Source organism: Canis lupus, chromosome 15, assembly GCF_048164855.1.
Source record: "Canis lupus baileyi chromosome 15, mCanLup2.hap1, whole genome shotgun sequence".
Taxonomy (NCBI): domain Eukaryota; kingdom Metazoa; phylum Chordata; class Mammalia; order Carnivora; family Canidae; genus Canis; species Canis lupus.
Window position 1 is genome coordinate 8,706,368 of NC_132852.1, and position 16,960 is coordinate 8,723,327.

The 16,960-nt window shown below is 38.6% G+C and overlaps 1 long non-coding RNA gene across 1 annotated transcript in view; it reads right to left on the reverse strand.

The window, feature by feature from the left end:
* LOC140605456 (uncharacterized) overlaps positions 1-11,318 on the reverse strand; it is a 42,031-nt gene extending 30,713 nt beyond the window's left edge. Inside the window, exons 1-2 of the long non-coding RNA XR_012008105.1 lie at positions 10,956-11,318; positions 8,979-9,093 (exon numbers count right to left, since the gene is read on the reverse strand). This is a non-coding gene — a long non-coding RNA (uncharacterized lncRNA). The remainder of the gene's footprint in view (positions 1-8,978; positions 9,094-10,955) is intronic.
* Positions 11,319-16,960: the final 5,642 nt, after the last annotated feature.

Below are 16,960 nucleotides of genomic sequence, written 5' to 3' on the forward strand. Positions count from 1 at the left end.
TCCATTTTTTTGGTTTGTCTTTTTATTTCCTTTGTTTTATTTCTTAAATTTCACGTATGAGTGAAATCATATGGTATCTGTCTTTCTCTGACCTATATTGCTTAGCATTACATTCTCTAGACTTATCCATGTTGTTAAAATGGGAAAATTTCATTCTTTTTTATGGCTGGATACTTTTTCATTATGTATACATACCACACCTTCTTTATCATCTATTGATAGATACTTGGGTTGCTTCATAATTTGGTTATTATAAATAATGCTGTAATAAACATAAGGTGCATATTTCTTTGTGAATTAATGTTTTCATATTCTTTGGCTAACTAATGATCGCTGGATCATATGGTATAACTGATAAATCAATTCAGTAAGGTCACAAAATACAAAACCAATGTATAGAAATCTGTTGCATTTCTGTACACTCATAAAGAAGCAGTAGAATGAGGAATTAAGAAAACGGCATATTTTAAAATAAAATATTAGCTTTTTAAAAACCAAGTAACAGTCAGTGTTCAATTACGGAAGTAAGGCCTCCATGAAATGTGGGATAGGGCTCATTTATAAAAATTACACCTCACATAACTGTGAGAGGATAGGGAAGGTGGGGACCAGGAGAGCAGTTAAAGGATCAAATACATAGTCACCAACCAGTAACATGAAAAGTTAAAACATGCACTCCACCAGGTGGGAGTGAGAAGGAAGGCAGGCAAGTAGGGAAGCCGAAGGTGAGCCATGCCTCTGTGTTGTTGCCACTCCGGAGGGATGCTGCTGAGCATCTGGTGGTGGGTGAGGTGCTGGTGTTGATCAGTGGGGCCAACAGTCAGGAAGAAGAACAGGACGTGTAGTAGAGGAAGCAAGAATGAGCTGGAACCTAAGAGCTCCTCTGCGGCTGTCACCACATCTAACCACAATGACTTTACTAGAGATTAAGAATCTCCTGCTTCACTTTGACCTTCCCAATCTCACACAAATACCACTTTTTTGCACACTCTAATCCAGAACGACCATGAAGCACCCTCCATCCCCTTCCAATCAATTCTCCCTCTTTCTTTTCCCCTGAGATACTCATTCTATCAGTTATTTTGACGAGGGAGCAGGGCTAGCTGAGGACAAAACCACAGCTGATATCCCACAAACAACCCCCACCCAGGGTGGGATATGTCTGACATTCTTCAGGAAGTTTCCAGTTGTCTTCATGTTAATGTCTTGCTAGAGGGAAAATCCGTCTTTAACTTGACAATGGCAAGGCCTCCAGTATCTTGTAGGTTCTCCTTAACATATAAAAATCTTTTTGGAATCTGCCTTTAGCTTACCTCCCCCAACTCCTGGGCATTTAATCAGCCACCCCTTACAGGCCCTGGGCAGCTGCTCTTCTTGCCCACAGGTCCTATCCCTGTGCTTTAATAATGTCATCATTTTGCACTAAAGACATCTCAAGAATTCTTTCTTGGTCATCGGCTCCAGGCTCTTGACCTCACCTATATTCCAAAACGTCATCAATTTCCCTTAGTACCTGAGGATACTTACAATGAATATATTCCTCCAGCCTTCCTACCAGATATACTCTTGAGCCATCTCGCTGCTATTCTTTCCTATTTGTGATCATCTGTTTCTCTTTATCCAGCACTTTCCATATCACTCCCTTGCCCCATGCTTATCTTTTCAGATACTATATACTATGAAGATTGTTGCACAGTATTTTTGTAACCATGGGTCTTCTTTCTCTGCATCTGTCTAAAACATTTCTATTGCTGAATCTGACCAGTTGTCTGCATTCTATAGGCTGAGATAAAGCTAAAAAATCAGTTTGATGTCTTACTCAGAGAGGGTCTCAGGACCTTCAATCTCCTGGATTTTTCCTTTGTTATCTCTTTCTTATAAAGACTAACAAAGACTATGAACTTTCTTATAATGGCACAGCAAGCAGCATGAGTTTCACGTTTGAATCAGTTCCTCTTTCCCCACAAATCCCATGAGGGCAAAATAGAGGCAGATCTAAGTGGAAGCAGTATATACAGTAAATGTGTATCACAGTTGAGTTGAAGAAACCACAATCCTTTATAATGGGATGCAAGCAAATAGGCCCAACATTTGCCCTGGAGGGAGATGTTATCTTTATTATACTAATTTGCAAACAAACCAGCCCTCTGCTTTAGAGAGAAAGACTATCTCTATCCTCTAAGGCTGTTTGCTATACAAATATCACTGAAAAGATAATCTTGAGTAAGAGCTGTAGTTATCACTTTAAAAAAATACAAAGAGGTATACTTAAGCCAATAGTACAAATAAAATGGAATCCTGAACAAAAAAATTACTCTAAAATAAGGTTTAAAAGGAAGAAAAATGAACAAAGACAGTATACAAAGCAAATATCAATATGGTAGACCGAAATCCAACCATGTCTGTGGTTCCATTGCCTAAATGGAATTATAGGTGTCTAAATACACCAATTAAAAAAGGTAATAAAAAACACACCTGTATGTTGTCTACAAAGAATCCATATTAATAAGAAAATGCATACATAATAAAATAAGTGAAAGAAGTATATCATGTAAAACTAAGCATAAGAAATTTTCAGTGGCTGTACTAAAATCAGACAAAGTGAGGTCAGAACAATTTGTAATAATAAAGGATCTAATTCATCAGGAAGATGCAACAGTCCTAAATGTGTACACATTCAGTATCAGAGCTTCAAAATACATGAAGCACAAACTAAAAAAAAAAAAAAAAAAAAAACTGAAAATGATTCTGGATGTAGAAATCCTAAGAAGTCTAGCAAAAGCTAATAGAACAACAACAAAAAAAGAGTTTAGTAAGTTCATCGGATGTAAGATTACAAAACTCAGTTACACTTAGCACTTACTGTAAAGCTATAGTGATATAGACAGTGTGATATTTTAGTATGGATAGAAACATAGATTAATGGAACAGACTTGACAAAGATGCCAAGGTACTTTTTTTTTTTTTTAAGATTTATTTATTTATTTATTTATTCAGGAGAGAGAGAGAGGCAGAGGCAGAGGGAGAAGCAGTCTCCATGCGGAGAGCCCAATGTGGGACTCGATCCTGGGACTCCAGGATGGTGCCCGAGGCCAAAGGCAGGCACCAAACTGCTGAGCCACCCAGGGATCCCCTGCCAAGGTACTTTGATGGGGAAGTTCTTTTTGAAAAACAGGAGTAGAACTAGGTGTGCAGTTGGGAAAAAAGATGACCCTCAACAATTACCTTAAACTTTATGCAAAATTTGACTTGAAATTAATCATAAACATTAATAAAAAGGCTACATCTTTTAAAATTGTATGAAAGAAGCATAAAGGTAATCTTCAGAGTCTACCGTTTCTTAGAAGGGACACCAAGCGTCCAAAATAAAAGGGAAAAAATGATAAATTGGAATTTGTAGAATTAAATTTTTCTGTTCCTCAAATACAGTATTGACAAAATAAAGAAATAACCCTTCTGCCATGTACAAGATTAGGCTGGCTAAGTCCCAGGTTCTGCTGTCAGCAAGCTAGAGACACAGCAGAGCCGATCCTAGTCAATCTGAAGGCCTGAGAACCAAAAACTCTAGCCCTAAAGCCAGTGGCTCAAGGTCCAAGAAGAGCTGAGGTCTCAGTTCCAGTGGCAGGAAAGACCTGTGTCCCAACTCAGCAGCCAGGCAGGCAGGAGGTGAGCCCCTCGGCTTGCATCACTTGAGGTAAGATCAGCCTATTTCTTCTATCCAGCCCTGAGACTGACAAGATGAGGCCCAACCACAGCAGGGAGTGCCATCTGCTTGGCTCAGTTTACCAATTCTCATGTTAATCTCCTCCAAAAACATTCTCCCAGACACACTGGAATGTTTGACCAAATCTCCAGGAACCCTATGGCCCAGCCATGCTGAATCCTAAACTATACCAAGTGTGGTTGCTGAAGGGGAATGTACAACTACATTGGAAAAAAGTTGGGCAGTTCTTTGTCAAGTTTACGTGTTTACCTTACAACCTAGCGATTACACTCCTCTGCCGTTACCAGAGAAACAAAGATACAGGACCACACAAAAACTTGTATATAAGTGATCTTGATCCTCAAATCTTTATGATTTCAAAAGATTTGTATGGTCAAAATATAGGACCAAACCACATACATGCTTGCACATAGATGATATTTATTTACAATAACAGAAAACTGGAAATAATCCAAATGTCTATCAGCAAGCAGAGGGCTAAAAAGTTGTGTTATATTTATACAAAGGAATACTTCTCAGCAGTAAATAGGAATGAGCTGCTGATGCACGCAACCACACAAACGAACATCAGAAATATGAAAATAATGAAAAATGAAATGAAAAAATGAAAGACTGAAAAAAAAACCTGTTACAGAGAGTACATGCTATAGACTTCTCATTTAAATGAATCTCTAGAAAGATAAATATATGGTGACAGGAAACAGCAACGATTGCCTTTGCCTGGGGCTGAAGTGAGAAAATGATTTGGAAAAGACTGAGAAAACATGATCGGAATAATGTAAAGATCCTACATCTTGATCATTGTAGTGGTTCCCAGGTGTATATATTTGTCAAAACTCACCAAAATTTACCCTAGGTGAAATTCAGTACATTTTATTGTATGTAAATGACATCTCAGTAGCGTTGATTTAGAAACAATAGAATGCACAAAAATGTCAGGATTTAAGACTGATAAAATAGTAAATTGTCTTGAATGAAAACAAGACCCAGAGGCCCAGAATGATTGGTAGCAATAGAGAAAAAGGACTGTGATTTATTAAGTACATACTAGGTATAAGGCACTCTGCTAAGCACTAGAATGTGTTATTTTATGTTTTTAAATTAACCCAGAGCGTAGTACTATTAATCCACTTTAGGTGAAGAAACTAATACTTAGAGATTTTATGTTCCTAGACAACGTGCCTGTTCTCACACCCAGTTAAGTGGTAACACCAAGCCCCAACTCCAGCCACGTGGGACTCTAAACTACTCTTATATTTTTCTGCCATCTTCATTTTATTTCCTGAAGAACAGGAATAGAACCATCAAGAAGAAGAAAAAAAAAATCTTAGAAGGATATTATATTTAGAAATAACAGTGTACAATTGAGAAACTAAGATTACATTCCACATATTTTTGGTATTGCTTAAGGATTGCTAAGAGTTTGGAATCCCTTGCTAAACATTTGCTCTCTGTCTCAGCTGACACAAACAGATGAGACATACACAACACAAAGAAGTGTTGTAGTACAAACTCCAGACCTCAGAGTTCCAAAAGGAAAGTGATTTACCGCAGAGCCCATTAAAGCTGCCCGCAGTTGAGCGGCATGCATGTAGCGGGGTGGTTTCCATGCCTCAGATGCTCCTCGGGTTTCAGGGCGACAATCTAAACCACAGGGAGCCGGAATTTCAAGTTGGCCCTCTCCAGTAGCTCTACCCCCATTGATTCAGTGGTGGCTGCCTTGGGGTCATGAACTGACTAAACCCAAAGGCCTGAATTCCTTTGTTAACCCTGAACCCGCCCCAACTTCCTGAAATTCCTTCAGGTCAGTGAATTATCTAGAACCAGGATTGACCTTCAGAGTTGTTTGGAACAGACCTGAATCTAAAATTAAGCCCAACCTTGCTATTTTTTCCTCTAGTTTGTAATAGAATATGGCTGCCCAGTGTTTTATTACTATTTAGAAGACTAAATATATATATATATTATATATAAATATATATAATCTTGTTCTTCCCATTCTATTACTGAACTCTAGATAATTTCAAAATTAATTATCTCGCTGATGAAATTAGAATGTTGACATTAGAATATTGTGTGTCATAACTGTAGGTATTGTTAATTTGGTTTTAACCAAAAGAATTTTGACTTCTCTTACTGGACAACTACTTGTTTATTAACGATAGTAAAACATGAGGTCTTTATGGGATTTTTTAAAAATATTTCTATGAGGAAAAATCATTACCCCTTCAGAAAATTTCTGGTTAAATTTCCAGTGAAAAAACACCCATTTTAAAATAGATTTATTATATTCAGACCCAGAATGGGCTGTGAAGAAAATTCTTCTCTCAGATCTTTGAACACTGAAGTGCCCCAGGCTCAGGCCCCGGTCCTTTCTGTTTATACTCACTCCGGGGTCCGGAGTGATTTCATCTCCTCTCCTGCCTTTCAGTGCTATTTGTAGGTAGACACCTCCCACATTTGTCATTCTCCCACTGAATTGTATATCTAACTCCTCATTTAACCTCTCCTCCAGTTTCTGCAAATAAACATGATCTCACCAACTCCACCCAAACATACTCATCAGTATTCTTCACCCCTATGACTTGATTGCAAGTCTGTCTTCCCAGTTACTCAGCCCCCAGACCTCAGAGTTGTCTTTAATTCCTTACTGTCTTTCAAACCCCCATCCAATGCATCAGCAAAAAACCCTTTTATCTTTACCTTCAATATAGATCCAGAACCCAGTTGATTTCTGTTATCTCCACTGCTAGATCCTAATTCAAGTGACCATCTTCTCTTGCCTGAATTCTTCAGAAGCCTTTTCTGGGGTTTTCCTGCCTTTCCCCATGCCCCGCTGTAAGATTCTACATGGAGCAGCCATCTCAATCCACTTAAAGCAAAAGTAAGATCCTATAACTCTTCTGAAACCATTTGAAGGCTCACCCAGCTCAGTCACTATAAAAGCCAAAGTGAGGATGGTGGTCAAAAGGCCTACATGATCTGTCTGCCCTTCTTTGTCTCTTTTATCATACCCTCTATGTCTGCTTTCCTGACCACTCTGCTTCTTCCTTTACTGTTTCTCAGATACCCACACAAGTTCCCACTCTTGGACTCATTCTAGCTTGTTCTCTTGCCTGGAAAATTCTTTCATTAGAATTTCTCTTAGAAAGCCTTCACTTGCTTCAAGTCTGTTCCCAGACATAACCTGTTCATGAAGGCCTACACTGATCATTTATTAAAACTGTAAATCACATCTCCCTGGCACACCTCATTTCCATGCAATGATATTAGTCCTAGTGAGAGATGACAGTGGGACATATAAATGTGACCTGGGTGCTGACTATAGAGAAGAAAATATAAATGAATGAATATAAAGTATATTTTAAATTAAGACAGTCATGGGTTCGATGTAGAAACAGATATGGCTGCCCGGTTTCAGTACTAAGCAAATGGATGGATACAGGTAGATAAAATTGTTGGGGTGAGAAACAGATAATAATATAATGAATCATTGACCACCTTTGTAGGGAGACTGGGATTAAGCAGATGATAGCAAAAAAAAATTAAGTCCATTGTTTGAATTTAATCAGGTTCATTTTTGTGATCATCCCATATTTTATACATTTTGTCCCATATTGTCCTAGAAGGCTCTGAAAGAGTGCCTGAGTCCCACAGTTTTGCACGGAATGAACAATGGGCTAGATACTTCAGGCCCGGAAAGCTTATGAGATGGTGTGTGATATGCATCATCCTGAGTATCTCTTTTCGTCCTCACACCAATAAATGTAGAGTCTGTCTTCCTCAGTTCTCATCTTCAGGGTCTCAGCTTGGAAAAATCTCCACCTGCTCCTCTTTTATTTTGACTGTTGGTTGTAATTTTTTTTTTTTTTTTTTTTTTTGAGTCTGGGTAGACCAGATGGGACCAGGTGAGGAGCAAGGATTTGGCCTACAGCAAAGCTTGGGAAGAAATGCAAATATCCTGAGCCCTGAGAGAACAAAGCCCACAGCAGATTGTCAATATGGATGAGTCATCGACATGGCAAGCCTGGGCACAGGACAAGGATAAGTATTCTAGAGGTCCAAACTTGGCAGGGGACACTATGAGAAACGGAGAAAGCATGCAGCTGTGAAAGGTGTCCACACAACAGGACAGCCACAGGCGTGTTCAAGAGTTCAGATAAAGGTTGCCACCTCATTGTTTTGGGAAAACACTCTGAGGATGCAGTTTGGGAAGCTAGGGTTGTTAAGAGGTCCATCTGATGTAACGATCAGAATATCTTTGCAGAGCAGTTTCATCACTAGTGTTCAGTGCCCTTCTTGAACTCCTGGGTGAGACCAACAGATGTGCACCAGATGAAGCCAAGCCAAGCCCGAGGCAGTGACGTGTACAGACTGTTGCTTATGGTATAGAATGATTCCTCTGGTGAGCTTTTACTCACATCTACTCCTGGGTCGAGCAGTTTCTTGTTGCCTCTGCTCCATTGTTAAGTTTGACACCCCATAGACTGGTGGTCTCATCATCGTCTTTTAGAGTTTGAAGACTCTGCCAAATGAATATGTAACATCCTACTTGCTTTTCTCTTACTTTTAATCATAGAAGTTACCTAAAAGGGTGACTACTGTATTCAAGTCCTTGAAGAGTCATTAGTGAGAAATTGAAACAAATGTGAAGATCCAGAAAGACTGTACACTTCCGTTTCAAATTCCTCATGTCTATTTCTCATTGACTTTGCGTGCTATCAAATCACAATGACTTAGGCTCCCCGGAACCATTGAGAAAAGTATCGTGTGTCATCTAAGCTGGGATGTATTTAAAACACTGCATTATCACTTTGCTAAGTAAGATAAGATCTTTTTTTTCCTTTCACATCTCAAGCTAGATGTAGTCAGATTCTTCTACAAATTCCAAAGAACATTGCATAATACCAGATACCATGAGCATGCTTCAAAGCCAAGAGTGAATGATGTCTGGAATTTATGTCCCTGCCAGTTTTACACATCTTGAAACAATATAGTTCCTAGCAACATAGAGATTATCTGTCACAGTCTTTAAGTGGCAATTTGGTACAAAAGGACCTTGGTTTTTCCACATACTCCCATTCCATCTCCAGTATCTTGCCCTTGTGTGTGGTGGGTATATTGTCAACACATTTTACAGTTTGTCAAACATTTCTTCTAAGGTAGTAACACATGTGTTTAATGTAATAGTATTACAGGTATTTTGTGCTAGGGGTACAAAATAATATTAAAATTAAGCAAAAAACAGGGGCACCTGGGTGGCTCAGTCCGTTAAGTGGATAAGTGTCCGACTCTTGATCTCAGCTCAGGTCTTGATCTCAGGGTCACAAGTTCAAGCACCGTGCTGGGCTCCACACTGGGTGTAGAGCCTACTTAACCAAAGAATAAGCAAAAGCAAATTTAAGGCAAAGGAAAATAAGTTATAAGATAAGATAAAACTAGGAATGAAGGAAGCACAAAATGTAATACCCTGGAGTCCAGTACTCTTGGCTTTAGCTTTTTCTGGAAGCCAATAAGAATATGAGAGCATAATGAGTTGTATTATTTCTAAATATCTCCTTAGTGTTTATAAAATAAATAAATACTTATAAGATATCTATCAAGTGTTTATAAGATAAAAACAATAGTAACTCGGGTCAGGCCTACCCAACTATTCCCAGTACTGCGTCAGGAGGCACAACTTTCCCTTAGGTCCTCATTGATAGGGAACTGCAAAATGTAGTAAACAATATTCTTAACAAACCTCCACAAGAAGCCTAAGAACTAGGCTCTTTCCCCCAGGACCCATTTCAATCTCTTTTCCGTGCCTCAGGCAAAGCCATCTTGTAAAACTAAAATCTGCTGATGTTGCCCTGGTGCTTAAATTCCTTAAGTGGTTTTCCATTGCTTTTGGAATAAAAATCAAAGTCCATAAGGTTACAATCAGGGTCCTACATATTCTGGCCCGAGAACGCTCTCTAAACTGCACCTCAATTGAGTCAATTAAAGTCATGTTCCTACTTTATGGGCCCTCTGAGACCCAGGTATCTCTGCTCCAGGAAAGTTATCTCACTTTGTAACTCTCTGTAATTTATTCACGTGATTTTTTTTTTCTTTCAAGATTTTATTTCAATTCAAGTTAATTACCATATTGTGTATTATTAGTTTCAGGGGTAGAATTTAGTGATTTGTCACTTGCATATAACACCCAGTGTTCATTACATGATGTGCCCTTCTTAATGCCCATTACTCATTTACTGCCCCCCCACCTCCTCTGAGCAACTCTCAGTTTGTTCACTAGAGTTAAGAGTCTCTTGTGGTGTGTCTCCCTGTCTGTGATTTCTTGATCAATGTCTGTCTCAGCACCATAAGCTTCAGGAGACTGGGTTCCATGTTTGGTTTTGTTAATAATTATTTTCTCTGTGCCAACCATATTTCTGGCTCAATAAAAATTTGAATGAATCATGGATGGATGGATGGATGGATGGATGGATGGATGGATGGATGAACAAAAGTAACGAGTAAATTTTTGATCCTTCAGATCCGAAGAAGAGTATCAAATCAAAGTATAGTTTGAGGAGGGTGACTGGGTCCAATTGAGGCCATTCAAACATGTAACTCTGATGTTATAACTTAAGGATAGAATTTTCTTGATAGAAAAAATGATTTATTGATACAGATATTCCATCACATACGTGGTTTTTTTGTAAGGATTAGAACTTAAAACAATTTTAGGAGCTAACAGAAAATTCTAGGTAGGCTGCATCTATGTAGGGCTGTGACTAGTATGAGACCAATGTCTCTATAGATCAGAGTAGCTGGCAGTCAGGAAGAAAAGCTAGTCATTAGTGGGCAAGAGCCAGGGCAAACCAGTCCATGGAATTGAAATTAAAATAACATAAACTGTCTGACTCTGACTGGGAGCTGAGATAGAGTCAATTATTTGCTTATCGATTTTTTTAAGGATAGGTTTTAAAGCCAGTAGAAAAGAATGAAATACATATCTGTCAGCCAATCCTCTGAAAGTATTTTGTTCACAACCAAAATGTAAATAGGTGCTGAGCAACTGTCAATTTAGAATACAATCTCTAACATGTTTTAAGTGTGTTAACATAAAACATTACAATGTTTTAACGTGTGTTAAATATTAAATGTTAGGTTTTGATTGTCACTTCACTTGGGTGATTATCTATGACTCTCAATTGAGTGAAAAATATTACTATGTAAAGACACTTTGATTTAAATATCTCACCTGTAATATGGGGGTGGAGGTCAAGATATCCTGAAAAGGATTCTAGGAGGTTGTTTCCAAAGCGGGGCTCATTATTTCAGAGGATAACATGTAAAGGGAAATAATAAGTTGTAATTATATAAATGACAGATGTCCCCTTCTAGCTGCATTGGTACAATTCCTTTCAGAAGTAGGATTTTATCAGGTGAATAACCTCAGCTCATGCTAAGAGAACTATGTATTATGGTGACCTAAGGGCAAATTCAACCTGAAAAAAATGTAGTGTTCCGAGTTTGGTTTCAACCTCCAAATGTCTTTTCCTGGAAATCTTACCAACTTTTCTCAACTGTTTTATGAATTATTATTATCATTACAAGATAAAAAAAAAAAGTTGACATTTGTAACACTTGCCACTCTTGGTGGCTTGAGAAAAGTCCAAAAACAGTTGAACTCATTTCCAGTTAACTAAAAAAGTCAAGAGAAACTTAAAAAAAAAAAAAAGAAAGAAAGAAAGAAAGAAAGAAAGAAAGAAAGAAAGAAAGAAAGAAAGAAAGAAAAGAAAAGAAAAGAAAAGAAAAGAAAAGAAAAGAAAGAAAAGAAAAGAAAAGAAAAGAAAAGAAAAGAAAAGAAAAGAAAAGAAAAGAAAAGAAAAAAAAAGAAAAAAGAAGAAGAAAGAGGAAGAGGGTACTTCATATATTTCACACAGTGGGGATTCGATGAAAGAATTATGAGTTGAGTGTAACTGAGTTGTGCAGTTTGCACAAGTTGTATAGTAAAGATGTCTTAGCAGTTGAAACTTAATAGATTTAGCGAAATGGTAATACCTTCCACGGCCTAGATTGCTTACTGAGGCAGAACTACATAAAGTGACATTGGAGAGAAAATTTATCTAAAAACTGTAACTTTGTCCTGGGTCACCGAATTTCTGCATGATCTTGCAAAACAAGGGGAGAAATGATTTTGTATAACTATAAACTTTTTGACCTGTGATGAAGTGTAGAGAAGGTATAAAAATGAAAGATGAAAATAGAAGGGAATCAAAAAACCACCGGGATGAAGTCACTTTTGCTAGGAACTGTGAAAGGAAGCACACACACTTCCAGTGTGCTTCCAGCCATTTCATTTACAAACAGCAGAACCACTTTAAGAAAAATGTGCTTGTCTCTGTTGTCTTCCTGAGGCCTCTCTGTACTTTCTGCATCTCAACTCTGTCAATATCGCTGAGAACTGGGATGATGCTCCCTTGGATGAATGGATGGTGAGTAGGGAAGGAAGCTCAGAGGTGAGCATAGTCCCTCTGCTCTATAACTGCCATCTGTGTGTCAGAAACAGCATGGTTTGGGATTTTTCATTACCTGAAGGTGACAAGCTAGCCTGTTCCTGTTTCACAGATGCCAGCAGAAGACACAAGACTTCTGGGTCAGTGGCCTAAGACTTGGTTACTCATGGCAGAAGCATCCAGAGATTCAGATTAGTTCATGTTGGTTCTCATCCCAACCTCGTTCCACGAGAACATTGCAAAGACCTCAGCATGCAGCCTGCACACTCATGAGTGTGTTCCCAGAGAGGAAAACTGAGTTTTAGAGCAAGAGCAGGCAGGCTGGCTCTGTGTCTAGGAGGAAACATCTCCTCATCTCTCAAAGTTGCTCAGGACAAATACAATCCTGAGGGGTGGCCCCAGATAGAGGGTGATCAGGACTTTGCATTTCTTATAGGTATAAGGAGTACATTTAGGGACACTTGTGGCCAATGGCAGGTTGCCTCTCCCAACACTGGGACAAAGGCCCAGTCCTGCCACTCATAGGGCTCAGCTACTCTTCAGGTTACACACCTCAGGCCCTAAATCCATAGGGCCTAGGTGTAAACCCCAGTTTTACCAGTTATTAGCTTCAAACAAGTTATTTAACCACTTTGTGCCTTAGTTTCTCCATCAATGATTAGGACAATAATAAAGCCACTTGCTGGGATTAAATGAGTTAACACATGTATTACACTTAGAACAGGTCTTATATACGCAGTAATTACTATTTCTGTTTCAATATGTGTTTTTGCTTTAACTTTCCAGTTACCCTTTGGATAACTTCATATTTTTTCATTCTAATTCCTCAACCAGGATTTCATGAGAAAATTAAGCCCTCATGCTCCCACACCTGCATCATAAGCAATGCCTTAACTTCTCTCCTGATTCTTAGAATGCTAGCTATCGACCCTCCTTTGAAGAATTAAGAAAATGGTGACTTGAGTTAGTTTCCATGTTCTATCCTTCAGATTGGAATCCCAGACTTAAAATGTAATTTTTGAGGTCCCTGGGTAGCTCAGTGGGTTGAGCAACTGACTCTTGGTTTCTACTTGGGTCACAATTTGGGGGTCCTGGGATCAAGCCCCAAATCAGGCTCTGAGCTCAGCAGGACATCTGCTTGAGGTTCTCTCTCTCTTTCTCCCTCTGTCCCTCCTCCTCCTGCTCATGCTCTCTCTCTTTTTTTTTCTCTCTCTAAATAATTAATAAAATAAATCTTTTGAGAAAAAAAACAAATTATTTTTTGCCCTTAATGGACAGACCTCGCTCTAGGCTACCACATAGCTCCCTGGCCAGCCCACAGGGGCCACAGCTCTTCTAGTCAGTGGTGCTCCTCTGATCAGGGAGCAATCTAGTGCTGTTGGCCTCTGCAGCCTGTCCCATTCATCACTGTGTGGCTGGGCCTACCACCAAGTCTGACACCAGTCGATACAGCAAAATGATTTATTTAATCAGTCAATGAAGGGTGTAGCCAGGATCATAATCGACAGCTTATCCCCCTTCCCCAACTCTATCTTTTTCTTGAATTTGACTCATAGTATGAATGACTTTAAAGGGCAGCTCTTTTATCTCTTCTGATTAGTTCTGTAAGAAGTAAACTGGAAGATGAGGTACATTATCTGCAGATAAATACACTTCCCAAGACAATTTCTTTTAGAATACCCTCAGCTAACTTTTGCAACAAAGCTAACAGAAGATAGTTTATACATATCCATGAGATTTTGGAAAATATGCTCCAGGCACATTGCTTTCTGGTGATAAAGATTAGAAGATCTAGGAAAACAGAGTGTTGACAGATCCTAGATGGTTTCCTTCCAATATCATATATCTCACATAGACTTTCAGGAAATCCTGGATCACATTCAGCGCAGACTTGGATGTTCTGACATGAGACCCCTACGCTTCAAATATCAGGCTGTCAGAAGACAGATTTCCATTCCATTGCACAGGTTTTGGCACTTGACAAATTATTGGTCCTGGGAGCTAGCCCACTTCCATCTGAGGTTGGCCACAGGCTGTCTGAAAATAACGTAAAGTATTTCCTCAAAAAAAGATCTTTTTAAGATATTTGGACTCAGATAAATTCCAGTGGAGACCCCAGAATTCTGACTATATTAATTTCATCTTGAAAATTTTTAGGACATTTTATTCTATGTCAATGATAATTCTTGCAGATAATGCACCTAAATCCTGAAGCAAACCAATGCCAAAACATTCTTAGAGAACATTTCTGAGCTCAGTGCTGAGCTAGTAGGTGTATGGGAAGTTCAGATATATTTGATCTGCCTTCAAGGAGCTTACCTTCAGGAAGGCTTCCCCTCATACCTCATACCCACCCATGCCTGTTCCCTCCATTTGGCTAGAACTTCTACCCTTTCCTAGAGAAGGTTTACCTTGATTATAGATCAAATTCTAAAAAGAAGGCAAACTCACTCAGCAAAACTAACTAATCACATATTTCAAAATAACCAAGTAAGTTCCTCCTTAAAATCATTTTGGAATTTTATTGGATTCCTACCTAATTTAACCACAAACCCAAACTATGTTTCTTCATTACATTTCTGAAATTAGTTACAGTAATTGCATGATCTTTTCTGCAGGTTAGTTTTATTTCGCCAACTCCCTGTGTAGTCCAAAACTGTTTTGGCTTTCTTTTCCTCTCTTAAATTTTTATATATTACAAACTAAAACTGCACTGCTATTAAACTGGACTTTACTTTCTCCTACCTGGGAATATCTCCTGACCAAAGCCATTGTTCTATAGCAGTATGCTTATATATAATTTCCCCAACTACTGGATCCATTAAATATAAACTTCATTTTTAATTTTCATGACTCAAGGAAATGAAATGCATTTCCCAAAGCTCTCATGATTGTGCAGTAAAGAAAAAAAAAACGGACTAATTAACTCTTGTTCACAGAAGGCCTCTTCAAACAAACAAACACATGAACGAACAATGTGAGCTTCTAAATGCTGTGGTAGAAATTCCACTGCAGATGTGGTAAATGGCAAGACTTGTCCAAGTTCAACCGCCACCATTCCTGCTGCCATTACCACAGTCACTGGCTGGGGAGGAGTCAGGAGAAAGATCAGTAATGTTACTGTATTTGTTGAGAGTTTCCCAGCAGCTCTTTCTTTCCTCCCCCAGCTGAAGAGATTCTATTTAAAATAAAAAAAAAATTTTTTTTTTTTTGAGTATAGTTGACACTGACATGCAATGTTAAATTAGTTTCAGGTGTGCCACATGGTGATTTGACAACTCTATATGTTATGCTGTGCTCACCGTAAGTGTAGCTCCCATCTGTCACCATACACACTGTTACAGGATCATTGACTATATTCCTTATGTCTTTTATTCCGTGATTTATTTACTCTGTAACTGGAAGCTGTACCTCTCACTCCCCTTCACCCATTTTGCCCATCGCTTCATTCCACTCCCTTCTGACAACCATCAGTTTGTTCTATTTATAGGCCTGATTCTGCTTTATGTTTGTTTATTCCTTTGTTTTTGTAGATTCCACATATGAGTGATATCATGATATCTGTCCTTCTCAGTCTGACTTCTTTCACTTAGCGTAACGCCCTCCAGGTCCATCCATGTTGTTGCAAATGGCACAACTTCATCCTTTTTCCATGCTGCAAAATATTCTGCTATGCACACCCCAGCATGTGTGTGTGGGAACACACACACGTGCAGGTAGTATGTAGTATCTGTATGCCGTATCTTCCTCCTCCATTCGTCTATCAGTGGACTCTTTGGTTGCTTCCATATCATGGCTATCGCAAATAATGCTGCAATAAACATAGGGTGCACATATCCTTTTGAATTCATGTTTTCATTTTCTTGGGGTCAATACCCAGCCCAGAAGCTCACTTTTATGCACACCTGTTTTATTTCACAACTGTGAAAACATGGAGAAGGCAATCTGCATTGCATGCCCTTATCTGCCTTTCTTCTATAATGTTAGAAAAACCTGATCAAGCCTAAAATTCCATCATCATTCACCTAAGGAATTTTAAACCAACAAAGGATGTAAATTGTCTGAGATTAAAGCTAGCAGACTTGTATGGATTAAAATACATTTGTTACACTAATATAATACAAAAAGGTATGATGTACATTCACCAGTTTGTTTTTCCTGATTTTAAGTATGGTGAACTTGGGGCATCTGGGTGGCTCAGCTGTGGAGCATTTGCCTTTGGCTCAGGTTGCGTGATCCCGCAGTCCTGGGATTGAGTCCCACATCGAACTCCCTGCAGGGAGCGTGCTTCTCCCTCTACCTGTGTCTCTACCTCTCTCTGGGTGTCTCTCATGAATAAATAAATAAATAATCTTTTAAAAATAAATAAATAAGGTGAACTTCAAGTACATTTCCAAATGTATATATTTGCCCCTCCTAGAATTTACTAATTGAGTTAAATTGTCTGACATAAATTCCTCCTTCCTTCCTTCCTTCCTTCCTTCCTTCCTTCCTTCCTTCCTCCCTTCTTTTCTTCCTTCCCTCCTGTTTGCACCTCTCCTTCCTTCTACAAAGAGCAAGCTGTGAAAATATTCTAAGCACTGCATTTATCCTTAGAAATTTGCCAAAAATTTAAAAAAATAAAGGAATAAGAAATAATTTTTGCCCTCAAGAAAACAGGCAGACAGCCAAAGTGCTAAAGTTTTCTGCCATAAAAGGTATAGTTGCAATTAATATTCTCTCACACAGAAATTTTATAGGTTCTTTG